The sequence below is a fragment of the Pezoporus occidentalis genome, unplaced genomic scaffold (genome assembly GCF_034315485.1).
Source record: "Pezoporus occidentalis ecotype Australia unplaced genomic scaffold, CSIRO_AGI_Poc_V1 ctg68, whole genome shotgun sequence".
Classification (NCBI taxonomy): Eukaryota; Metazoa; Chordata; class Aves; order Psittaciformes; family Psittacidae; genus Pezoporus; species Pezoporus occidentalis.
Window position 1 is genome coordinate 5590250 of NW_026916030.1, and position 26322 is coordinate 5616571.

The following is a 26322-nucleotide window of genomic DNA, read 5'->3' on the forward strand; positions in this document are numbered from 1 at the left end:
TCCTTCTGGGAGCCCCACTGTGCTGCGGATAGCCCTGACCTGGTCCATTCCTGCAGCCCATCCCGGGGGAAAAGCGGGAAGCTGGGGCAGAGCACACGCGTGCTGCAGCCCATCCCAGCTGTATCCTTTTCCCATTTCCCTTCCATGCGTGCAGCCGGGCTCCCCTCCCCGCTAAGGTCAGCCCCGGCTATTCTCTCCCCTGTTTCCCCTGCTCCTGCCAGGCACTTCCCGTCTCCCTTTGATATTTCACCTTCACTGCGTCATTCCCGTGAGCCATTTGTGGGCTTGGGTTCACGTGGACGTGCTGTTCCCTGCTGTTAGAGCCAAGCCAGGGCCAAGCTTTGCTGTCGGGGACCACTCGTGGCAGGGAGCACATGGAACAAGCCGCCTCGCGCAGATAAGTGTTCAGCTGAGCCAGTATGAGCCCCGAAGCTGAGCTTGCACCAACAGCCTCGAGCAGCACAAGATGGGGGAAAAGCCGTGGAAAACAATGAGGAGCTGGAGGAAACAAAGGCTGGGTGAAACAGGGAGAGTTTCCAGCAGATGAAGATGGACAAATCATGCAGTGCTGGGCTTAACCAAGGCTGAGCAGGACCTGGAGCTGGCCCGGGTCATGCAGAGGAGCTATGTCCCATCACTGCCCTAATGCCACTGAATCAAGGAAACCCTGGCATCCCACGCAGGGGCAGATCTATCCCAAGCGTTACAGACTGGACACACGAGCACCCACTCGGCTGACAAGAGTGCAGTGCTGCCAGTACACAAACAATACCCCCAGTGGGGTTTGGGAGCCAGCAGCCTCCTGATGCTGCCACAAAGGGCCAGGGAATACAGTGCGGAAGAGAGTAGCTGGGCTCAGGTGGAGTGACCACCGTGTTCACACACGCCCACATTTTGGCCAACGGTCCTTTGCACCGAGGAGCCAGGATGCTGAAGAGCAAACATCCCCAGCACTGCTCCATGTGGCACCCGGCCAAGCTGTGAACAAAAGAGGACTGAGAGGAGCGCACGCATTAACCCCATGGTGGATCTGCTTCAAGGGGCTCCAGGGAGGAGCATCATCCACCCCGCCACAGCGCAGCCCCCTGCCCATAGCACCAGCACTCACCCATCAGGGCAGCCGTGGTGATGGGGTCACTTGGAGCTCCCCGGACCCGTGGCATTCCCAGGACACCACCAGCTCTTTGCCACCGACAGCCGGTGACCTCCTGGACACGGGCTGCAGCCGAGCCGTGTCAGCGAGATGAGATGCCACATCCGGGGCTGCTCCCTGCGGCTTTAGGGGGAATCCCATGACATGAGAGCCTGGCAGAGGGGCCTGACCCTCGGTTATAGATTTCCCCCTGCTTGGATGGTGGTCACTGACAAATGCTCATGAGTACATTGCTTTGGAGGAGCACGGGCTCAAAGAGATGAGAGAGCTGAGGGAAGCGCGGCAGGCTGCTTCCCTGCCCAGCCAGCCCAGGTCACATCCCTGCCTGCTCCAGGGATCACAAATGGTCCCATCCTGCTCTGTAGGTGGTTCCTAGTGAAGGTGCCACACGGGAGCATTCACTTTGCCAATTGGCTTTAAAGCTTCTCCATGCCCTCGCACTGCATCACCTCTGCCACTGCTAGGGAAGGACCAGGCTGTCCCCAGGCTCGCCCCTCCTACCTCCTTTCCAAGCAGTGAGCTCTCACATGGTCATGGATGTGCTTCCAAACCATCACAGACAGCACTCATTGCTTAAAGTCTCTATTAGTCATCATCCGTAGGGGGAAAAAAGCCCTCAATGCCCTGTCCACCCTTATTTTAGCTCAGGGATGCTCAGGATAGGATTGATGCCTTCAAACACTGCACAGCCATCTCTCGGCCTGGACCTTGGCGGTCCTTCAGGAGCGAGGACAGGGCTGGGAGATGAAAGATGTAGGAGAAAATAGTCCATAATGGGAGCCCACAATGGCTTGTGTACTTCACAGCCATGTAACCCCTACCCAGCTCTGAGTGTTGATGAGCCCCAGCCCATTGCAGGGGACAGCAGCAAGCAGGGCACCATTTTGTGTTTTCAGGCTCAAAAATAGAGTGTTCAAGTGAGTCACAGGGTTTTTTGGCCCTCTCCTGGAGGCCTTACATTCATTCCTTCTTCCTTTCCTTTGTCCTATTTGATAACCTGAAATATTAGTCAGATGGACTAAATCTGTAGGTTTTACTCACCACCTTCAGAGGAAAATATGACTAAATAACACACCAAAACAGCATGGCCAACCCCAAGCATTCAGAGCTCCTAAAGACCTCCAGACCCTGGAAAAATCAGGGAGCAGTCTTTAAAATAATGAGATTTGCAAGGGAAAAAAGAAAAATAGAAAGAAAAAAGAAAGGAGACCAATGGCTTGCTTTTATCTCCCATTGGGTTTGAGCCTGTAGGCCACACTGGCATCATGCTGCTTAAGCTCGTCTCTGCAACCATGAGGTAAGAAACCCTAAGACCAGCAAAGCCCCCTTCTAGCTTACTGCAATTACACATCCTCAAGTGAAAGAAGGAGGTGAAGGGAGTGGAGGGAGATCTCAAGAGGTTTGGAGGACCTCTCACAGGACCAGGAGGAGCATCAATGGGCAATGCAGAGTGAGCGGTGTCTCTCTCCACCATGGGGTGATGGGGAACTGGGGACATGGGTTGTGAGCACCAGTGTGGCCGTGGTGTGTGGCTGAGTTGCTCTTGGCTATCAAGGACTGTCCCAGGAAAGGGAAAAGACTTCCAGCACACCTCAGCAGTGTCTCTCCATTCCCAAAGGAAGAGTGTTGACTGGAAGCCATTCTATGCATAAATGGCCCTTTCCTGCTGTTTCCCACAAAAATCAGGCTTGAGGACCCCAACCCCCAGCTTCCTACATGGATGCACAGAGCTCAACCTTCAGCAAAAGACTAAAGACATCCCCAAGATCCTGCCTAGAGCCCACCCAGCTCCCCCAAAGCAGAGGTCTTACATCCCTTCCCAACAGCTCTTGTACCAACTTCCAACCACTTCAACACAGCACTTTCCCTTCAGAGATCCCAAAGCCCTGTGAAACCTCGAGGCCGTTCAGCCTCCACATGTGCTCCAGAAGGAAGCATGGCCCCAATCCACTGCTCAACACACACGGAGCTTGCTCAAAGACCCCGCCAGTGCATGCTCACAGATAAACCAGTCTTCAGCCCCCGAAGGACTGGTGTGCATGGGGAACAGCAGACCTGGAGGCAAGGTGACCTAAAGGTGATGGAAACAGGTCCCCGTTCACACAAGGAGGATGCGGAGGTGCCCTGAAGGTTTCATCTTCAGCAACAAAACCACTTGAAGACCATGACCATGGTGGTGAAACCCATAGCGCGTGTGGTCTAATCATCCCCAAAGGAGCCATTGCCCTGTACTCCAAAGCCAAGCAGCCCCATGGACATCGCATGACAAGCTGTTGTCCTTGAGTTTATGGCAGGGAGGACTGGGTAAGTCTGTGTTTGGAGCTGCTCTGGGGCTGGAGGCAGAAGGACTGCAGCACTGTGGAACTGGAAATGGGCAGGACACAGTTAACGCCTGGTTTCTCGTGCAGGATCAGGAGGAACTTGGCTTCATATTTCAAGTGTGGGATGTTGCAAGAGGACACCGAGCCCTGAACCCCAGCGGCACACACTCCCCACGGCTCAGCTCGGCTGTGGGGTGCCCACCACAATGCGCCCCACTCCATCAACGAGCGCGGGAGCCTTCATCCCAGCGCATCGCCATCAAGGACGCTGCCACCACACCAACAGACACAGCGAGGCCATGCCAGCTCCGTGGTGGCAACTGAATTCACAGCAGCAAGGGCCCCGTGCATGGCGTGGGGCTGGGGGCTTCGCACCCACCCGGCTCCCCTGCTCTTGAAAGCAAATACAAAGGCTGGGCTCCCCCAGCCCTGCCTGATGCTCGACCTCTCCGTTGTCCTCGCTGCACGCCTGTCCCAGTTCCAGCAGCCGGTTGCTACAGCAACTGAGCTCTGACTAATCATTTGCGCAATGACCTTTTTTCCCCCCAGAGAGAGGGAGGGAGGGAGATGGAGAGGAGGGAGGGAGGGAAGGAGGGGAGGAGAGGCGAAGCGAGCCGAGGTTAGCGAGAAAAAGCAGGCAGGGAGAATGTGGGGGGTGGTTTTTCTTTAGGCGATGCAAGATTTTGGAAGGGGAATTGGGGGGATGCGGGTGGTGGGATAGGGACAGGAAAACGGGTGTGGAATGGGGGGGATATTGGAGTCCCGTCCCCCCCCCCCCCGGCTCTGTGCTTATAAAGGATGGATGGGGGCAAAGCTGACTGCCAGTGGGCAAAGAGCCTCGCTGGGACCGCGTCCATGGGAGAGGGGAGGGGATGATGCCTCCAGTGGGGCTGACACCACAGCTCTCCTCCTCCTCACCCCACGCTGATCCCGGCCACCCCAAAGGGCCAGAAGTCAGGAATTTGGCTCTGCCCCACCAGCGAGTGCCTGCAAAGGGCTGGTGAGCCCCGGGTCAGGCTGGATTGAGAGCACACAACCTCAGGGGGACTGCACCAGGATGAGCTAAAACATCCCCTTGTCAGCGTTACAGCAATGGGGGGGGCATGGCTGGGTACTGCTGAGCCAGGAGAACCAGCTGAGCCCAGCTCCAGCGGCTCGGATGGTGTTACTGGGAGGGCTCCGCTCCCACCTTCAGCTGAGCAAGCCCAGGGTCAGGTCTGGCTCCGGCTCCAGAGCAGTGTAAATAATGCAAAAGCCTCTTCCTGCATCGCACTGCCCCGGTAGGGAGAAACAGTGCAGGGGCTGCCCATTGCTCCTCGCACGGAGACAAGAGAACCGGTGGAACCGAAACCGCAGGGCAGGGAGGGTCCTGCTCACCAAGGGGTGGTTGTGCCGCCAGTCCCAAGCTTCCATGGTAAGAGGAGCTGGGCTTTTCTCCAGTTGGATCAGAAAGCAGTCACATCTGACCTTGACCAGCCACAAAGGACTAAAGGGAGCCGGGATGGACAATAACGGAGATCCCTGGTGACCAAGAGCAGAAATCCATGGAGTGTCACAGAAGAATGGGTTGGCCATTTGGAGAGAAAAGGAAGTTTGAAGAACACAAACTGGTTTTGTGGACGGATATTCCACAATGGAGCCTGACAAACTGCAGCACTGGTGTGTGAGCTGGAGGAGAAGGAGGGCTTGCTATGACTAACAAGCAAACCAAAGAAGAACCAGCTATATCCTGACTGGTGCTGAGCACACGCTGTCCACAGGCAACTCCTGCTGCCACATCCTGGAGCTCAGGACAGGGAGTTCTCGTTGGATAAGACAAAATCTCATTCAAAGAGGCATGATGGTGGGCCTTGGCTCTGTCCTTGCCCTGTCTTTCTGCACCAAAGACAGACCCTTTCCTTAAGGCAGCTCAGACAAAAGTCTTTGCTCCAGAAGGTCCTGAAGCCAACCTTCCCCTTGCAGCTCACCACGCTCCCCTCTGCCCACCAAAACAATGCAAAGAGCAGAACATCCCTAGCAGGAATTCCCACTGCAGCTAGAGTTTGTGCAAGCTAGGAAATGTAAAGCAAGGCTCATGAAATCATCTGCGTTTTATTTAAGGCACATAAAGGAGAGGCCGGGTTGTGAGGAATACTGCACCCAACATATTCCCTTCTCAGCATGACTTGGCACCTACAGAAATTCCCACTGCAGCATCTGATCCCAAACGTGGAGAGACCCACAGGAGGGTTTGCATGGAGCTCATAGGGGTGCCTACACTACACAGGGCATTGCAGGCAGCCCCAGCTCGCTCTGCTTGAGCAGATCAAAGCCATGTCAAGCTCAATGTAATAAGCGCTGCTGCATGGCAAGATACCTTAAATCAGGCTTGGCACTACATGGCCACGGTCACAGGGCTTTGCAGATCCAGCCCAAGCTCCGATCCACCTTGTAGATGAAGCCAGGGCTGCAGCAAGCCTCAAACACAGCGTGTAGGAATAAAACTCCTCTTCCACCTCTTTTCGGTTAAATCACTGCAGCTCACACAGCTCCACCAAGGACAATTACTTCCAGCGTGTGCCGTGCATGAACGCTGCAAGCAAGAGAGAGCTGGAGTTTCATCAGAGCCCCGCTTTGTGTGCGGAGCAGAGAGGGAGCGAAAACAGAGAGGAGAAAAAAACACACACACACAAAAAAAGGGAACTTGGAACTGGAGCCTCCCCCCCCCCCGGCCTCACCCTGATTCCAAGGAGGCTCTGCTCTGCTCTTGCTCAACCCGACACCGGGAATGAGGAAGCAGAGTAGACAGGCGGGGGAGGCGGAGGAATGGTCAAGCTGAAGACAAACAGCCTCCGAGCAGGGCAGCTTGGAAAGCTCCGGGAGCAGCAGGGCATGGGAGCAAGAGAGCGGAGCCAGAGCTTGCTCCCCATTCCCATCCCTCACCCCAGGGGATGCTCTGGGGTTTGATAACCTGAGTTCAGGTCCTAAAGGAGATGGTGTCCAGCACGGAGATGTGCCAAGCCCAGGTCTCGTGTACTCAGATGATGGCACATGGGGACGGTGAGCCCTCGCTGTGCCGTGCCGGTGCAGGCAGCCAGCGCTGCCCCTGGCTGGCATAGAGCAGCTTTCAGCAGCTCGCCCCACGCTCTGCAATACCAGCAAGCACAACATCACACTGGCTCCTACCAGGAGTTCACATAAGGAGTTCATCCCAGCCAGGGGTGAGATGTTCCAGGCTCAGTTCCCCATGCCCAGGACTGGTCCTTTCCCATCCCAACATCCCTCTCCGTGCTGCTCCAGGAGTCACACGCTTAGCTCCACTCACCCCATGTGTCAATGCCCACTGTCACCTTCCCCATCATGCTGTCCCCATTCATGCACAGGAGTCTCTCCTCCTCCTCCTCATACCCTGGGGAAGAAGAAATCCAGCTGATGGGAGCTCAGCACTGCACAGCCCCACTGGTGACAGACCAAGACCCCAGTGTGATGTTCTCTTACTGATTTGCCTTACTATCTCAGTAGGCCATTAAAGAGGTACCTTGATCTCATCTCTCTTACAGCAAAGGACATTGTAACAGCGACACAAAGGGACGTGCCTGAGGCCAAGGAGGACAGAGAACCAGGCAGGGGAGTTGGTTGCACCCATTTGCTTAAATGTCTTTATGGCAAGCAATAATAGCTGTACCCCAGCAGTGAGGGATGGTCTGATGACCATGGCCGATCAGGTCAGGACAACCCCACAGTGCAAGAGGTTGCCCACCAGGGATGCAGGCACTGTGCATCTTCCCAGCCAGCCTGCCTGGGATCCCACCCAGCTTGTAACCCTCCCACACCATGCAACACAGCCCCCACAGCACAAGGACCTGGGAAGAAATATGGCTTACATGGAAAGGAGCAAACACATAAGGCTGGGGATGCAGCAGGTTAATCTCTGTTAAAACCACATACTGAATTCCCCACGTTGAATATCCCTAGTGGGACGCACACCAGTGTAACTGGGAAGACCAAAACCAAAGGCCCATAAGGCAAACCCCACTTCCAGTCCTGAATCTCTGTGGGTCCACCAGCAAACCAAGACACCAAGATGGATCTGCTCAACTGCCTGGTTCCTGGAGGCTCACACCAGTGATGGAGCAGTTTGGGAGCCACCACGTCCCCCTGAGCTCATGCTACCCCAACTGCCCACCTCCCCAGCACCCCAAGGTGTGGGGAGCTACAGCAGGAGGAAAATGAGAGGTTCCCTTCTCTGGATGGGAATGGCCATTGCTGGGGTTGATGAAACCCATCCCAAGGGAAAGAGTTTGCTGCTTCCCAAGAGAAGTTTCAAATCCCACGGGAGGGAGAGCTGGAGCAGCCCTTCAGGGCTGCAAGGAGGCAATAAACTTAAAGAGGGACCAGATAAGAGAGGGGAAACCCAGCAAAAGCTGGGGAAAATGGAGTATCCCTGGAAGATTCAGTGCCAAAACCAGAGAGCTGCGCCTGCCCGGACTGTGGAATGGAAGGAGGGTTTGTTTGCGTTTCCAGCTTGGCTGGAGAACTGGAAAAACACAGCCCTGAAAATCCTATTCCTCCTCTGAAACCCACTGGTCTCTAACCCAGAAAGACGCTGGAGCAGCACCACTGGGGACCTTTGGACACATCAGTGGGTAGGGACCAGGGGGGCTTTTGGAAATGGGGCTGAGGGGAGAGAAAAGGTGCCAGGATGGGGCCTGGTGGCACCTCCCTCTATCCACCATTAAGGCACCCATGGGACCTAGGAAGGGGGGAGCCCCTTGGACTAAATAAATAAATATAATTCTGCCAAAAGGGGAAAAGTGGGAAAAAACAGGGAATAAAGGATGTGCGTCTCCAGCACCTCCTCCCCTCCCAGAAACCTGTGCGCTATGCAGATATATGCAGATGAGACATGGAAGAGGGGATGCAACTGGCTTTCTAAACCAGCCTGGATTTTGGCTGGGAAGCGTTGGAGGCAGCTTCCTGGAAAGTTGAGGCAGAAATAGCTGCACCGTGAGGGACAGGCAATGACAACTGGAGGGTACGTGTCCCAAAACGCCTTTGGCGGAGGGATCAGCTGCTGCAGCACCAGCACAGCACAGCAAATACAGCCCCAAACGTTCCTCTTCACACCCTGGCTCAGCAGCCGGGCTTAAAGCATTCCCCAAATCCCCCTTTCCCTCCAATCCAGGGGAAGAAAAGTGCTGTTTGTGATCCCCCCCCTTCCAGGATTCCCAGGAAGAGATGGCAAAAAGAACTGCAGTGAATGGAAACTCAGGCAGGTCATCCAAAGCAAGGGCCGGCCAACATGGGCAGCCCAAGGTGATGCTCCCCAGGTGGGCACTTTCCCCGAGGACTGCTTAAGGAGCGACATCTTTCTCACATGAAGAATGGGATCAGTACAAATTCCAGCTCGTTTGTTCCAGGCAATTTATCCACCCAAGTATTGCCTTGTTCCGTAACGTGCTCTCAAGGGGGTTCTGCAGAGAGGCAGGTGAAATGGAGAAAGTCTGAAGGCTTCGGGGTGTAAACACCATTTGCCTGAGCAATGCTGCTCACGTCGATAGTCAACGCCTGAGCGTTCGCTGCTCACAAACAGGAGGGGGTTTGTGTTAAACGCGCTCTGCTCCAGAACAAGACGTGGCTGGAGCAAAAACCCCTTTCCTGCCTCCTGACCCAGCGCAGGACTGAGCACAATGGAAGCTTTGGGATGTGCTGCCAATGTCCCGGGCAGGCCTGGACCACAGCAGCCCCACTTCACCTGGTCCTTTACATCAGCATCCCTGGGATGTGGTTGGAAAGTTGCCCCCTGTGACTGCAGGGCTTTCAAACCCACCCCAGGCACTGGAGATGGGGCGAGAGGACAGGGCAGCAGAGGGGGGATGATAGCAACACTTTTGAGGCCAAAGATGCAATGCGGGGTGCCTGCTTCATATCTCACAGTGGGATGTAGAGGAGTAAGGATATTTGCAAAAGGCACTGGGAAAGACTCGACCACTTCTCTGGCATGAGATGACCATCTCCTAAGATTCACCTCTCCAGTACCTCTACGACTGTTGGTAACCTCAGCTCCCCCCGCCAGGAAAGTCACAGCACCGTGTTCAAGACAGCTCTCACAGCCCTGCATCTTAATTTGCTTTTCACTTCGCTTTATCTGTCTCATTAAAGGCAATCTGTCTCATCTCCACTGACTCCGACACCAGTCTCTAGCATGGTGGGTGCTTGTGTTCCCACCGTTGGGTTGAGCACTGTCAGCAGTGACAGCCCATGTGCACGGGTGCCACTCTGTCGTTTAGTAGTGCTGATCATGAAGCAAAGGCACCTTCCATCCCACACGTGCAGCCATTGTGGGGTTATTGAGGTACGTCCAGTCCCGGCCTGCACCCCAGAACTACCCCCTGACAGATATTATGGCTTCAGCATCACACGTCCTCTAGACAGAGGTTCTTTGCTTGCTTGGCTGCAGTGTGGTGCAGTCCACCACATCACCTTCCCTGGATGAGGTATATAAACCTGGGCCATTCCTATGCCACAAACCCAGTTCCTTCACTTGAGCTGGTCTGTAACACAGGGACAAGTTTGACATCTTTCTCACTGGTGTTTATTTGAGGCAAGAACGAAGCATCTTTAGTTCTTCCCTGTGTTTTTCTATCCCTTTTTGCTGCGTTTCCCTGGTACCTCTCAGGGACCTGCCCCAGCACTGGGGCTCCAGCCCAGTGTCTGTTGGTGCATGTACCCCAGCAGTGATACACCAACCTTCAAAGAACATGGCAGCCCATAATGACAGCATTTTGTGACTCTCTATTAAAAACACAGCCTTAACCCACCTCCCTGAAAAGCGAGATGCCATAAAAGAGTTGTGGGGTGACAAGTCCAGGAGACAGATACCAGGCAAAGGGAGAGGAGCTGCTGCTTGTCCAACCTCTTCCCAACCTCTTCTCCAGCTCCTTTTTGTTGCTTATGAGCTGCTTATTTCTCCCCTTGCCCACATGGCAAAACCTGAAGAATAAAAGGTGCAGAGTAGCTGGGATTTTGAATTCTGTGATTAAGGATGGAGGCAATTCCTCCCCTCCCTGGGCTGATAGAGCAGGCAGCGGATGAGGATGCTGGCAGCAGCTGCGATAGGCGCCTCTGCCGTCACCAAGCAGGGAGATTATTCTCTGGATCTCCTGGGCTGTTTATCAGGAGCACTCACGGCTGCAGCTCTAAACCAGCTTAAACACCAACATTAAAAAATAATTAAAAAAAGAGAGAGTAATCTTTTCTGTAACCTCAGGAGGAGAGGGCTTGGGGAAGGGGAGCTGAAACCACCCGGGAGGCGAGTCAGGGTCTTAGTAAAGGAGCCATAGGCACAAGGCAAAACAGGCTCCACAGCCACCACTGCAGGGACCAACATCCCCAGGCAGAGGGATGGAGCAGCAAAACCCACTGGCAGGGGACCAAGGGACCTGCCAGCCTCAGCCCAGGGGCACATCACTGGGAAGCCAGGACAGAGTGAGCAGTGCCTGGGCTGGCGCATCGCCTTGCTGCTGCCTTCAGCATCATGGGGTGGGAGCCATTGGGAGCAGCAGCTTCGCACCGCAGGCAGGCTCTGGTACCCAAGCAGCAGAGCGATGCTCCCACCCCACGCATGGCCAAGGAGGGAGCAGCACATGTTGGGGATAATAAATTACATGAGAGTCCGGATGTAGGGACTGCCTGGGAAGAAAAGGCACAAGGTCTGATTTCCTTGGGCATCCAGAGCCTTTGAAGATCAGAAAGCACCTAAGTGCAAGGCAGGCTTTCAAGCTGCCAGTGCGGGTTAGTGGTGGGCCAGGGACTCCCCAGGGAGCAAGAGCTGCAGGATGTTGGCTGCTGGGCTGGATCCTGCCGCCTGGCCTATAGGAAGGTAAAAGGGAACAGCTCTATCAATACCACATCAACATGCTCCTCAATGGGTCCTTAGCACATGGGTGTTAACTGGGGAGCACCAAGCTGCTCATCCTGGCATGTCCCCCTCCTTGACATCCCCGCTGTGCTGGGGATGGTCCAATCCCCTAGTACCAGGGGTACAATGCCCAGGAGTGCCCTCTTTGTGCAGAGGGATGCCTTCTCCCCATCAGAGACCAAGCTGGATCCTCCAACCCTCCCACTGCCCTGAAATTCAGGACAAGCAAGACCCTTTCTGGCAGGCAGGAACAGCCCAGTCACTTGCATGAAAGGTTAAGACCACTTTCCAATTAGAGAGGCAGGAGCCATCGCAATAAAGCTCTTCTGAGGGGATATTAATCAGGGCATCTTCCTCTCACGGAAATGCAAATCAGCACAATGGGAATGGGAATGATTAGAGCCAGGGAATAATGCAAGCATTCGGATCACGGCTCCACAAGGGTGCAGGAGAGATGCCCCAGGCTCCCATACCAGCCCTGGGACCCAGCTGGAGACATGGGGGAGCCACAGGCTCCACCTGGGAACATTCAGCACTGGGTTTTCAGGTCAACACTGGCACCAAGACCATGGGACTACCATCACTAACAGCAAACCAGCCCCCAGCTCTCGGGCTGGCTGCAGGGGTTTAGTCCATCCTCACCCAGGAGGGAGGTTGAAGGAGATGTGGGCACTGCAGACACGTGGGTCAGAGACCTGGCTGGAGAGATGGAGAAGACAGCGAGGAGGGCAGGAACATGGGATAAAGGATGTAGAAGGGAAGGAGAGGGGATGAAGCAGTGCAGAAGGGGGCCAGGGCATGGGTCAAGGTGGTGGGGTGCATGGAGCATCTCCCTGTCCTGCCCAGGGAAGTGCCGCACCGAGTCCGGCTCTGCTCCTCGCTGCAGGAGGCATTAGATCCAGCTGAGCTGCTCCAACGCAGCGTGCATGTAAATCAGCTGGACAGGCAGAGGAGAAAAACAAGGGGGATGAGATAAGAGGATAGAGAGAGGCGAGGGGAGGAGGAGGAAGGAGAAAAGGGAGGGGAAGGAGAGGAGCAGGTGTGGAGAGAAAGAGAAGCAAAGAGAGGGCAAAGGGAGAAAGGGAGAGGGAAGAGGAGGAGGGATGGGGAAGCAGAGAGCAGCAGGAGGGCAGCAGTCTGGGCTGGGGGTGGTCAGTGCACCACGGTCCAGCTCCCACTGCCCCAGGCAAGGAGCACGGAGTGAATGGGGTGGAGGTGCCAGACCACAACGCAACCTGGACCAGGATAACCTTGGGCTTGAGCACCCTTCTCCTGCCCCTCGGCTTCCCAAGACCCTGCTGTGGTCTTGGATAAACCAAGAACAGAGCTGATTTTCCAGCCATGAGGAGGATGTCTAATGGCCATGCAAGTAGCCAGGCTGCCGTCCTGTAATCTCTCACCTGCAAACGCGATCCCCTCAAACCACCAGATGTACATTTATGATGGAAGATTTGGCAGGGACCAACCTGGAGGGGTCTGCATCTGCGGGATGAAATGACACGAACACACCACTCCTCTAAGTCAGGAACATCTTGCTAAAGCACATCAAGTGATTCCTGATAAAGAACAACTGAGCCCTGGTCCTTTCAGCCAGGGAACACAAAGGCTGAATATTGGTATTAAAGCCCAAGGCTGAGGATCAGCAGCTTCATGAGAAGTTCTTGTGACTGGGCAGGAAACGGGGATCTGACATCAACACGCGCTAAGCAACCGATGCTGATGCAAATACCATCTGCTGTAATCATGACATCACCTTTAATTACATAAGGAATGAGAATGTCACCACATGCAGAGTCCTGATGTCACCAGCAGAGCTGGGAAAAGGGCTGAAGTAGGATCATCAAAACAATTAGTCCACAGAAGGAAGATCCCAGCTTGGAAAAACAACAGCTAAAGAGGCACATTGGAGGCCTCGAGAAGGTGAGCAGAGATTGACTGCTCACTGCATCTCCCAATAAAGGAATGAGGAGATATCCAATAACATGAAGAGGCAGCAGGTTCAAAAGAAACAAGAGGAGATGGTTCCTCACGTGGTGTGGGGTTCAGGAGTGGAAGTCCTTGCCACAGCTCTCTGGGGATGATCACAGCTTACGTGTTTACAGAAATCAACCAGACCAATTCATGGGAAAGCCATTGAGGGGTATTAAAGACAAAATGCTGCTTGCTTAGGGAGTCCTGAGCTGCCTTGTGCTTGGGGCTGGGGGATGCTCCAGAGATGCATCAAGAGCTGATCAGCAGGGGAGCAGGCAGGGGACAGTCTGCACAGGTCCTTACACTGCACTGGAGCCGGCAGAGGACATCTCCAAGCCAGCACACTGGTGTCAATACAGTCTGCATCACCCAAAGTTCCAGCAGCCGAGTGCATTTACAGCCCAGCCTTGGGTGGTGCTGGACACAAAGTCCATGAGAGCAGGACCACTGAGTGCCACTATTAACACAACACAGAGCCACCCCTAACCTCACCCAGCCCAGCACTGGGTCACCTCCCCATCACTTTGCCAAACGCTGTTTTCCAGCACCCCACCGGAAGCCTGGCTGGACGCAGGGCTCCATCCCTCAGGATCCTGGCCACGCACTTCCCCATGCACAGCATCCCTTCCACGCACGCAGAGTCCATGCACGTAGCAATCCCAATTAAACCAGGCTCCATGGCAGAGGGGCCTGGCAGCGCTGCATTTATCAGCCTGCCTGGAAGGGGCTTGTGCAAGCTGTCCCCCCGGCTGACGGATTAGACAGCAGACAATTAGGTTTCAGACACACACACGCAGGCACACAAATCCTTTCTCTCCATCCATCCATCCATCTGCAGGGCCGAGGTGGCCGAGCCCAGCTGCGCGCCCGGCCCGTGCTGCTGGAGCTGCGTGCGGCTGAATAAGAACGAGCCCCCGCGCCTGGGCTTTGCTCACACGATGAGCCCGAGGTCCCCAAAGAGATGACACAATTGCAATGGAAATCATTAACCCTCGGCAGGCCGGTTTCGCCTCCTCCTCCCTGCTCCGCAGCTCCCACTCTTTGGGATTCAAGGACAAAGGCGGAGCAAGGCAGAGCTCAGCCAACATCGCAGGGAATGAGCAACCTCCTGTGTTTGTGCTCCGAGGTGAGCTGGGCTGGTCTAGAGCGTGGATTGTACCAGATACACCCCCTTGCTGCTGAGAGATTCCCAGCTCCTGGAAACAGGGACAGCATCTCAACATGAGCATCACTTCTGTGACATCCCACCAAAAGCATCCCCAAGACCAGAGTCACGATTGCTATATGCAGATCCTAGGTGCAACACAAGGCAGTGTTACTCCTTCAGGTTGTTCCTTCAAGGACTGTTGGGAACAATAATTCAGGATTTCAAAATGAGTTGAAATATGAAATAGCAAAGATAGCAATGGAACAAGCTGGGGTGGCTCCACTCTGGGAGAGGATTTCTGATGGACTCAATAGGACAATGGATAAAGGGAAATCAGTAGGTATAATGTACTGGGATTGTCCTAAAGGCTTTGAATAAAATCCGCAGGAGATGCTCTTAAGGAGCCCAAGAGCTGGGCAAGATGTAAAGCATTGATGGGGAGGAGAAAAGAGTAAAGTGGCACAAATCAGTGCGGGATGATTAATACCCTGCTGGGAAGGATTGTGGGGAAGTGTGTGGCCAGGATCCTGAGGGATGGATTAATGCTGGTTTGGAAAGCCAGAGCATGGCCATGCTCCAAGCCCAGCTCCCACTGGGATCAGAAGTGAGGAACCAGGACCCCCAGAAAGGCAACACTGCAGATGCTTGGGGCACACCAAACCTTCACCATCAGCCCCCAAGGATCCCTCCCTGCTCCTTCCTTGCTTCCCACAGTCTGTCTCAAGCTGTTTGTCCTCCCATGTGGGCAGGGGTACAGGGCTGGGAGCATCCCCCCACACCTACTTGAGGGCAGATAAGCTGAACATGACACCAAAAAGGACCATGTCAACCCTCAGCCTTGCTCCTCACACTCACAGCCCTTGATCTCCCCGTGTCCTTTCAAGATGCCTTTCAACCGTCTATCTCCCATCCCGCATTAGGAGAGGGACACAGCAGGGGAGGGAGGATCCTCCGGAAGCACCACTCTCAGCTGTGCAAAGAGCTTCTAAAAACAGCACCATGCTTTAGTTTTCCTTGAGGACATTTTGGAAGAAAGGCAATGCAGAGGGGAAGAGCCCATCCTGGTGCCTGGCACCCACCTCACCCAGAGGGGATGCAGCCAGCTCCAAGACAAGTGATGCCCAGGTAGAGATGACCACAAACCCATCCCGCAAACGAAGTCCAGCAATTTTTGGAGGTTCATTTTCATAACATACAGACATAAGCCCTAATGTTATAAGATGCATCATCCACTGAAAGTAGAAGAAGCTTTCCAGATGCACTGGGGAGCATCTAGATGTTTGCCAAGGAAGACTGCTCCTCTCCCAAAGCTCTGATGATTATTAGTAATAGCTCAATAGTGGAGACATGAGGATGGACAGAGCACATTATACAGGAACCTAGGACTGAATGGAAGCCGCTGTGTCATCACCCCTGAGCAGCTGGGTCTGCCCCACAGAACCATCTCCAGACCCATCAGCTCTTTTACCTGCTCCAGGGGCTGGCCCAGAGCCTCATCCTTCTCTTCACCAGAAACCAGCTCCTCAGTGTTCAGCCTAGACTTATTTGTTTAAGTTCCTGGTCATTTGGTCACCAGCCAGCAATATCCATCAGTGAAAGAGCTCCTCTCCCGCCCTGCTGCTCCGTGTCCCCTCGTCTCCCAGCCCTGCAAAGCTGAGTGTGCAGAGTCTCGGGAGATGGGCCGTTTACCACTTCTCCTTGGGGACATCACCATCATTTCATGTATCAATCCATAAATCACCCCTCCGGGTTTATCAAGGACCTGTGTTTCCCTCTGCAGCACTAAGCAGGGTAGGGGGGAGAATTTTTCCAGCGACTACACTGTGTTTTCCTCTCCTCCTTTCATCCCATTACCCACAGCTATATCCCTTAGACCACTCTAAAAGATTACTGAGCCGGGTGGCTATGACCTTCAGATGTTTGTCCATCCCTGGTTTAAGTGAACTCTGAGCCAAGCAATGCTTAATATTTAGACTGCAGAGAAATGCTCTTGTCCAAAACACCTCCAGGCTGTGGTGGGGAAGTCGATAGAAAGGGCTGATCCTGCACCATTTGCCACAGCTCTGAGGCAGTTTTTCAATCCCAGCAGCTTTCTGCTTCCTCAATGTGATGTTTTCCCATTAAAACCCCCCAGTGCCTGGAAACCTCCCTGTGCGTGCTTCCCTCCTGTCCTTTTCTTGGGGAGAAGGGAGTGAAGGGACAGTTTAAATGGAGCGGTTCATGCAGAGGTGTGAGATCTCCAGATAAAGGTATCCAGGCACCTCCTTTGGGAGGGAGAGCTTTGAAAAAAGCCCTTGGGAATTACAGGGAAGGGAGGAACAGCTCTAGCTGCTTGTGAGGAGCCAGCATCCAGCTGAAGAGTTAGTGGGACCCAGTGGCTTCCCTGTGTGCCAGGAGCATCACCGCGGATGCCGGTTCCCTCCCAGGGAGGAGAGCCTGGGCAAGAGGAGGGTCAGGACCACAGTAAGGGATACTGAGACTGGCCATGGGAATGGAGGTTTACTGCTCTGAGCCCTATTAGCTGGGCCATCTGGATACCAAGCAGCAGCACGGGTTGTTAGAGACCACAGCCTGATGTGTCCCACAGGCACAAAGGCAGGGAGAAGTGGGAGATGCTGTGATAGCTTTTTCCCATGCGGGAAGAAGTAGGGAGCTCTGGGATGTTTTCTGCTGGAGGAAAACCCCGGGGGGGGGGGGAAGGAGAAAGGGAAATGCTTAGATATTGCACAGGCACACACAGATACCAACACAAACACGCTGGTGTGCACGGTGTGCATCTGAGCTCACAACTCCATGCATGGGAGCTCACACCCGGCACAGTGCTGGTGTCCACTACAGAGGCAGGAAAGGGGAGAGGGAATGGAGGAGGAAGCAGGATGAGCTCCCCATCCACAGCACCACCAGCTTCAGGCATTCACCTGTCATTATCAAGGCCTAAACAGGATTATGAGAAGGGTCTAAGAGAGCTTGTGTCTCAAGAGTGTTCACTTGAGGTGGCTCTGATGCATCTTCTGCTTTTTGATGCTTTGAGAGGTCACGTTTTCCTGTATTGCTTTCTGCTGTGGCCCCAAGATTTGGAAGCACTAACACAAGGACACGCTCTCCTTGTAGCCAGCCTAGGTTTCTGTTCCTTTGCAGAGAGCTTGGGTTCAACGTTTAGTCCCAACATAAACCCCGCAGGAGGCCCCAGTCTGACTCATGGAGGGGAAATGACTCGCTGTGGTTACGAAGCATCACTTTCCCAAAGAGGAAAACAATCCAGCACGTGGACCAAAACCTCTTTGCTTCCTTAACACTGGGCTGCACCTTTCAGGAGACAACAGATGACCCAGCCCAAGCCACATGTGGTCTGGGAAACAAAACCTGGCTGGATTGTGCTAAGGAGTATTTCCACTGTGCCAGCCCCTGGGATCTCCAGGTACCATCCCAGATCCTCCACCATCCACATGACTAAACCTGGACCCATTTCAGTCCTCTGCTGGCAATGGAGCTGCCTCCAAACCTTCAGCCCCAAAGGAAACAGACCTGGCCACATGCAGCCCTAGAGGAGAGCATCCTTGCTGCATTCCTTTCAGTCCTCCACCCCAATAGCACAGCGAAATAACTCCCTGGTCACAATGGCTCTCTGGAGAGGGGCGATTCTGGCTTGAGAAAATCAAATAGCATGAGGGGAGAAAAGCAGAGAGAGAAAGGAAGGACAGGAGCAGGGCTGGGATGCAGGGGCTGCAGGTCTCAGCCCGGCATCGGGCTATTTTCTGCCTTTTCCTCTTCCTCACCGCCGCGTCGCCATGGCAACCCCATCAGCTGAGCGGCTCCGCTCCCGGCTCCGCTTCCCGCTCCATGGGGATTTTTGGGGTTGTTTTTTTCCCCATCCCTTCTTCTCACCCTGGTTTCCTGCTCAGGCCCCATCCCAGGGAGGCTCCCAGCCATTGCCGACCAGGGATTCTAGGGGTGCTCATAAGGTGCTTGTGCAGCACAAGCAGAGAGCACTGGCAGGACCCCCTGAGCAGCTCCCATGGAGGGGTGATGGCAGCTGGCCTTGGAAGCAGAGCCCTGCATGCCTCTCACATTCCCTGTCTTTCCCTAGGAAAGGTTCTTCCTCTCAATACCTTAAGCCCTGATGCTCCAAACACCTCCCATTGCAAAGGGCAGGCGTTGAGCCACGCCACTGGAGCAGTGCTGCCCTGGGATGCAGGCATCACACAGAGAATCCCAGGAGAAGCCTTCTGCAGGTGATAGACTGTGCTGGGGTTAAACACTGGCTGGGTGTAACTCCTCCTGCCACCAGCGTTTGTCAGCCTCCAGAGGTCCCTTCCAGCCCCTTGTTCCAGGGCCCAAGGTAGGTAAACCTGTCATCAAAAAGCTAGCTGAGACAGAATGATGGGGACCTCAGTGGCTTTAGAATGAAACAGAGAGAGAGAAACATATCAAGGCGAGAATGGTGATGGAGGAGCTGGAAGAAGGAGTGGGAGAAAGGAAAAACCCAGCCTTTCCTGCCTTCAGTTCAGACAACGTGTCCCTGTGTGACAAAAGAGCCCTCTGAAAGGGAAGAGGGGTTTGGAGAGCATCCCTTGGCATTAGATACCTACTGCCACTTAACAACACTGCTCTCCTCTTGCCCTTTGAAAACCTCAACCTTAAATACAAAGCAAAGTCTCTATCCTCTTGAAATCCTGACCTTGAGGAGCCCAGATCCATCTCCAAAGTACGATCTCCTCTTCCTTGCCTGGAGTTTGGCCCTGCCCAGCACCGGGCTGGCACATCCCCAGAGCGCCATGAGCTCATCCTGCCTGCTCAGCTCCTCGCCAGGACATCAGAGTCCCTTTGGGGTGTTTTGCATTGGGTTTGGTGCCTTCAGAATAGCTGTGGTTGGAAATCGGAGGCTCTGTTAATCTGACCCTGTCATACATATCAGATGTGCAGCAGAAACAGCCCTCCAGAAAGCGTTACCACGACATTTGGAAAGGGGTTTTTTTCCTCCCCCCCCCCCCTTCTCTCTTTTATAGCAGACATCTGCAGCAGGAGAAGGATGAGGAGAAAGGAATGAGAAGAAACAGCAAATTCTTCCACCAGCCAAATCCCACTGACACAAAGCCCCCCCCCCCATCATCCCCAAATCCCAACTTGTTCAGGGTCAGAATGCTGCTGGAGAGGCTCTGGATGGCTCGGCACAGCCCCTGGCACCGTTATCCCCGCACACATCCATGCCAGGCTCCAGGTTTCTTCAGATGCAGAATCACGCTGACTGAACTGAAGGTGCAATTTTGCAGCCGCTTGCTGGGGAAGCTGAGGGGTTTTTTCCATGTGGTTTAAGTCAATTAGGAGCAGGTTGAAGCTGAAGTGAATTAAGGCATTCAACCCCAAATAGGAGCGAGTGAATGCCTGGAGGAAAGGGGAGGGGAAGGCAGCTCTGCACCACTTTTAGCTAATCCAGTGCAACTTAACCAATATAAACCCGAGAACACACGAGGCAGCATCTTTCCTTCCTCCCTCCTCCCTGTTCTCACTTCTTCTCCCCCCTCCTTCCTTCCCTCATCCTTCCCCCATCCCCTCTGAAGACTTTTTCTCCTGCTGTTCCTCTCTTCCCCACTTTCTCAGCCCCCCTCTCCCAGTGCTCACATGCACAGCGGGGCCGGGAAGCAGTTGGAGATCAAACTCCTGGCAGCACTGAAGCATCGGCCATGCTGAGAGCCCAAAACAGCTCTGAAGCAAGGAGGAAAAGCAGTGGGATAAGTGAAAACCAGGAGGGTTTGGGTGCAAGCAGAGGAACCACTCGCTGCATGGGAAAGATAGAAGGTGGCAGAGGAGGGAGTCTGCTTTATAGCACTAAGGAGTCACTGGGGTTTGTCCCCACACAGACCTGCCTGTATCCATCCCCTGCCTGGGTGTGGGACAGGGAAAGCCATGTGCCCAAGTGACTGGGCTGATGGCACGGGAGCAGCTCTGCTATCAAGGAGGAAAGTGCTGTGTGGCAGCAGGCGTCCTTCATGGCCCCCCTTGCTTCTCTGTTGTCTTCCACAGGGACATCAGACAGCGCTTTAGAACCCAGTTTTTAGAGTGTTTGGAAGCCTGTAAGGACTACTGATAACATGGGTTAACACAGGGTGGTTTTCGAGTTTAAAAGCTCCTGCAGTACCACCTTTCTCTGGCCCCCCTCAAAGTCCTTAATCTCCCAGATTAACATCCAGAAATAAACCCAGCAGTGTTTGACTTCTAGACCTCATCTGGCTACTGAGGTGCCAGAGCCCCTGGAAGAAGGATGGCTTCTGGCCTCACACCTCAGTGGTGGAGGGAGCCCCTGCACACACCAGGATCCAGCTCTAGCTGCCGTTACCAGCTTCCCTTCAGCAAGGACAAGGGCACAGAGAGGATTAAGCAGCTCCAAGCCTGGGCTGGGGGACTGTACAGGTTTTCTTTGCTGGTGCAGGCCATCTGCATCCATCCCCTAGGGCCCTCAGTGGTGTTTCCCCAGGCAGGGGAGGAGGAAGAGGATGAGCCCAACCCCATGGAGCTGCTCAGGGGATGCCAAGGCTCAGTGCAAAGGTACCGGCCATGCTCTGGCTGCCATCAAGGACTCGCACATCACACAAACACCCTGCCCAGAGAAAACGCTGCTGAGAGAACCCCCCAGCACCCTGCCCTGTGCCACAACCTGAGCTGCAAAACCCTCATCCCTGGGTGCTCCCTGGAAAAGGGCAAAGACTCCACATAGATCCAGTGATCCCTGCTGCAGGTTGAGCTGGGAACACCATGCAGTTGGTCTCAGGTTCACTGTATTGGCTGCTGCCAGCAAAGAAAAGGAGGAATTAGGGGGGGAGAACAGAGCAGGCGCAGTGTGGGGTCAGTTAGGAAAGCCAAACTTTGGGATGTGCCTCCATGTGTCACCAATGCAAATGGAACAGGAGGACCCAGGAACACATCCTGGGCTCCCCATTGGGTTTATGCCCAGGTAAGTGGGTGACAAGGCTGGGTCCGGGCACTCGTGGCCTTTTAGTCCCCACCAGCACCAACTCGGATGAAGATGCGGGAGCTGCCACACACCAGTGCTGTGCTTTAAATGGTGCAGCTCCAGAAAGGGAAGTGGTGTGGGCAGGCTTACATAAAGGAGCTTGTGACCCATCACAAACATCTCTCCCCTCTCTGCTACCCTCCAGCTGCCTCAGCATCCAAGCACACCCATCTCATCCTGGGGACACACAGCCCTCATCCACCTTGGGACCACGGCAGTGCTGAGGCACTAAATGCCAAATCATTACCTTTTACCTAAAAACAGGCGTTTTTCAATGCTCTCTGATTAAACATGCCAAAGAAGCCCTTCCCATGAAGGAAAAGGAGGACCCAGACCTCCCTGTGTGGGGTCTGTGCTCCCTTTCAGGACACATCAGGGCTGGCACAGACATCCCAAGACCTGGTGCAGGATTTCAGGAAGCTCCAGCTGAAAGGACATGAAGCAGGCATGTGCTAAGGGATAGAGAGGAAGGCTGGACATATGGGACAGGAAGCCCGATCCCATTCCTGGCTCTGTCCCTCACTTCCCCCATGACCTTGGACAAATTCCAGGGGCACCAGGTTTTCATGCAACTTCTCCTCCTGTTTAAGCCCAGATTTACCCAAGCAGAACAGGTTGCTGAGCAGGCTGGAAAGCCAAAGCCTCGTCAGCACCTTGGGTCCTCCTTTTGAAGGGCATCACCACGGCTGCCTTTCTGCTACCCCATTGCTCAGAGGTACTGGGGTGGGCAGGAGATGCTTCACATGCATGCAGCTCTCTGGGAGGGAGAGGGAAGTCCTTCAGCTCCAGAATGGGTTCAGGGGAGTCATCCAGTAAGAGCAGCAATAAAGCAAACCCTCCTTAGGAGCCAAACCAAAGCACAGGGTGTTTGCACAGAGCAAGGGTGGATTCACAAGTGCTGTTCTCTCAAGGGAGGCCAGGCACAGCTAAAACCTTCTTGTGTTGAAACCCAGCAGGGTTTGCAAGGGACTGATTTCTCCCCAGTGTTTTGGGGTACCTGGAGCCCAAAGCTGCCCCAAGAGGGACAACACCTGTGCTATAAACCACTGCTGCAGATGATGCAGAAGGAGTTTGGAACAAGCAGCAGTGAGAGCACCAGAATTGCCAAGCCCTGACATCCTGGACCCTGCTGGCCTTGGCTCCTTGTTTTACTGTCCCCAATAGCTGTGTAGCTGTCAGCCAGCACAGCTTTTGGGAAACCCTTTGGGGCAGGACAGCAGGGGCGAGTCAGCACCTCATTGTGACATTAGCTCTGATGGCAGCAGCAAGGAGGAATGGAAAAACACAGAGAGGAGGAGGATAAAGCTCCATTGTAAAGGGGCTCAGACCACACTTTGAACCCCATTTCCCACCTTTGGTCCCTTGCCTTGCCGGCTGCACGATGCCTCCATAGGGAGAGCATGGATGCGAGCTGCTAACTTAGAGGAAAGAGAAAGAGAGAAAAAAGCAGAGAGGGAGCAAGCGAGTGTCTGCCTACAGCCCTAAGGGCTGTCACAACAGATAAAACCTCAGCCAGGCTTCGCAGTTTGAGCTCCTGCACGCTAATGCACAGCAGAGCTAAAAATACCGACGTGTGGAAAAGCAGAGGCTGCTGCTGCTGCTGCCTTTGAGCTGATGGCAGGAGCCAGCTTCTCGGCCAGCCGGGAGCACGGCCACAGGGAGGGAATTGCAGCACTGGAAAGAGGCAGGGGCACCGTGGGGGTCCCCCAGCATCACCCGGTGCCAGCTCTATCTGTGCCGTCCCGCACAAAGGGCTGGAGCGGGTTTGGGCTGATGTGAAGCGCAGTATCTGGGCCACCTTCTGCTCTGCAGGGATGGCAGCAATGGGATGATGGAGCCTTGGGGAGAGGGGCGGACACATGGAGGAAGGGGAGGATGGAGCCTGCACTGGGCGGGAGGATGCACAAGGCTTCATGAGATGGCAAAAAGGGAGGACAGATCCAATGCTCCGGCCTCGGGGCTGCGAGACAAGCAGCCCAGTGCTAATCCTCTCGTGCAAAATGGGAACAAGCTCATGGCCACGCTACCTCCTGGTTTACCCAGCCATCTTCTCCCTAGCAATCCTTAGCCTATCTGAGGCCCAGGAATAGGAACACACTTAAGCATGCACTTAAAATCTGTTTTCTTCAATGGAGCTGAAGGACGTGCTCAAGGATTAGCACACGATGAGCTGCTTTCAGCAAAGGTCAGTTCTCTGATCCAGGGGCTCACTCAGGACTCCCTTCTCCCAAATCCAGGCAGGGCATCAGGGTGCCCTTGAGCTGTTCCATCCCCTCCTGCAGATCCAGCCAACACTGCCTGCTCCCGAGGACAACCATCCTCAAGCCACTGACTAACATCAGGCATCGAGCAGCATCCTGCTTCCTGCAGCAGGTTTGTGTTGTGCCCATCAGTGAGTGGAGCCTGCACACAGCCCCAGCTCTGCAGCCCAGCAAGGTCCCGGTCTCAGTTTGGAAGCCATCAGGATGCGGAGCACTGGGATGGTCACCCTCAGTTCTCAGCTGCATCTCATGCTCCTGGCTCTGTCCCACAAATGAGACAGACACAACTATTTCGGGGTGATTTCACCCCAAGATGTGGAGCCCAAACTCAACCTCAGGGCACCAGATTGGAGTCTCCAGAGCCCCAAAGTCCTGGCTGATAGAGCCTGCTCTGCATTCCAACACGTCCCAGGGATCAAATCCCCCCCAAACCCTTGATCAGCACCCCCAGCACTGCACCTCCCACACCAGCACTGACCCACCAGGGTTCACAGCCCGGTCACCCCATGCATCACCCAGTCCCTTTCCTGCTCTCAATCACTCAAGACACCAGCGCCAAGTCCCCATGGATCTGTTTCAAGTTGCATTATCAGCACATTTGGCATTTCCATCATGCTTAGGATGCAGTCCCCCTACAAAAGGCCAATGTATTGTGAAAGCAAACCCCTGCCTTAGAGCCTGCCCTTCACAGCAGGCAGCAGTGGTGCCAACACAGCCTTTGGGCAGGGAGGAGGGTCCTGCTGAACCCAATGGCATGGACCACACAGCCAGGGAAGGAACAACAGCCCCAGCTCCACGGATAACCCACATTTCCCAGCACCTGCACTGGTTGTTTGCACTGCACCAGCACAAGGCACAGGAGCAGATCGGTTCCTGAATGATAACTATAACTTAGAATATTAATTGATGTTTCTATGGTGTGTCAAGGAATTAAAAGGAAGGGGAGGGTGAAGGAAGGGGCACATCAAAAATTGAAGTGGTACCTAAGGCCGGAGGATGAACACCAGGTTTTAATAGTAATTAAGACATCAGAATTGATGAGTTAGGCAAAGATGGTCCCCTCAGGCACTAACTGCAGCTGGGTCTATCTGCAGCCACTTGCACAGGATGGGGCAGGAAAACTCCCTTTCTGATCCCAGCACAAGCTGAGCATCAGATGCTCCTCTCTGTTGTGTTTTACAGCATGACAAGCACCCAAAACATCAAATTTCAGGGGGTTTAACCCATTTCCAAACCAAGCAGACACCAACCAGCCCAGCCCCACACTTGCAGCATTTCAAGGGCTCTTCCAGCCCTCTTGTTTGGCTGCCTAAAACACATTCATATTCTATCTACACTAGATACAGAAACCTTACTCATCACCATCCAGCTGTAACCCAGTTGCTGGCAAGTATCACAGCACCATCACAAGGTGCTGCAAAGCCTTTTGACTTCCACAAGACCCCTCATCCCAGAGCCATGAAGTTATGGAAGAAAACACAGGCAAAACACAACCCTCTTCTTTCATTAAACAGGAAAATTCACAGCCCTCATGGTTAGAGGCAAAGAGCTGGAAATAGGAGGTTTGAAATGCAGCTCCTGGCCACAGAAGCTGGGAAGGACACGGAAATTGAGATTCTTCACACAGGGTTTTACAGCAGACTTTTGATCTGGGGGCAGCAACTGGCATTACAATCACTCTTACTTGCTTACAGCTGAGCATGCAAAGAAGATAGTTCCACCACAGCAGCATTCACAACCAGGAGCTCCTTTCCAGACTGAATCAGCTCCAGCAAAAGGCTGGCTGTCCATGGAAAAACCAATGCAGGTGCTGATCCCATCCAACAACCAACCGTGCTCCCACTAACAAGGAGCCCCATGGCCCAGAGACATCAGACACTGAGCAGCCCCCTTGACCAAGCAAAAATCCCTCTGCAGCCCTCCCCAAGGCTCCCAAAGCCCCAGCTCCTCACCTCCTCAGCTCAGAAGACCACCAGCGATCACCAACCCCTGTGCCAAACCACCAAATAGCTTCATCATCAAGCTTTTATCTGAAACCCCTCTCGAGGCGGTGCTGCACCAGCTGCAGGCACTCAGGATGGTCTCACACCATTAGCGCCCTTGAGGATGGAAACACACACCTGGAGACTCAGAGCTGCCCGTGGCCTGAAGGGGTTTCTGAGAGCAGACTGGTGGCCCCATGAGAGTGTGTTCCTTACCTGATGCTTTCATTTGCATGGCAAGATCTGTGAGACAAGGAGCATCTTATGCATCGGTCCAGCTGCCTGCAGCCAAAAGTGCAACTGGGTGAGTTTCTAATAAATGCTTTCAGACTCATCACCATCAACATGTCCCTATTGGTCTTCCCAATGGAGTTTCCAAGCAAAAGAGAGGCTTTGGACTTTTACAATGTTGTCACCATCAGGGTCACATCCACCACAGCACTCCCTTTGCCTGGCTTTGGGACAGGTCAGTCCACCCCATCTGCTCCTCTGGGGGTCAGTGCAGCCCTCTCTGCCTTTGTGCCCCATCTTCAGCCTCTTGAGACCTGGAAAAGCCAGAGCTGTGGGTGAAAATCCAT

The 26322-nt window shown here is 54.1% G+C and overlaps 1 long non-coding RNA gene across 1 annotated transcript in view; it reads right to left on the reverse strand.

Annotated features, from left to right (window-relative positions):
* LOC134175376 (uncharacterized) overlaps nt 1–26322 on the reverse strand; it is a 54178-nt gene that overhangs the window by 21476 nt on the left and 6380 nt on the right. Inside the window, exon 2 of the long non-coding RNA XR_009968989.1 lies at nt 25961–26281. This is a non-coding gene — a long non-coding RNA (uncharacterized LOC134175376). The remainder of the gene's footprint in view (nt 1–25960; nt 26282–26322) is intronic.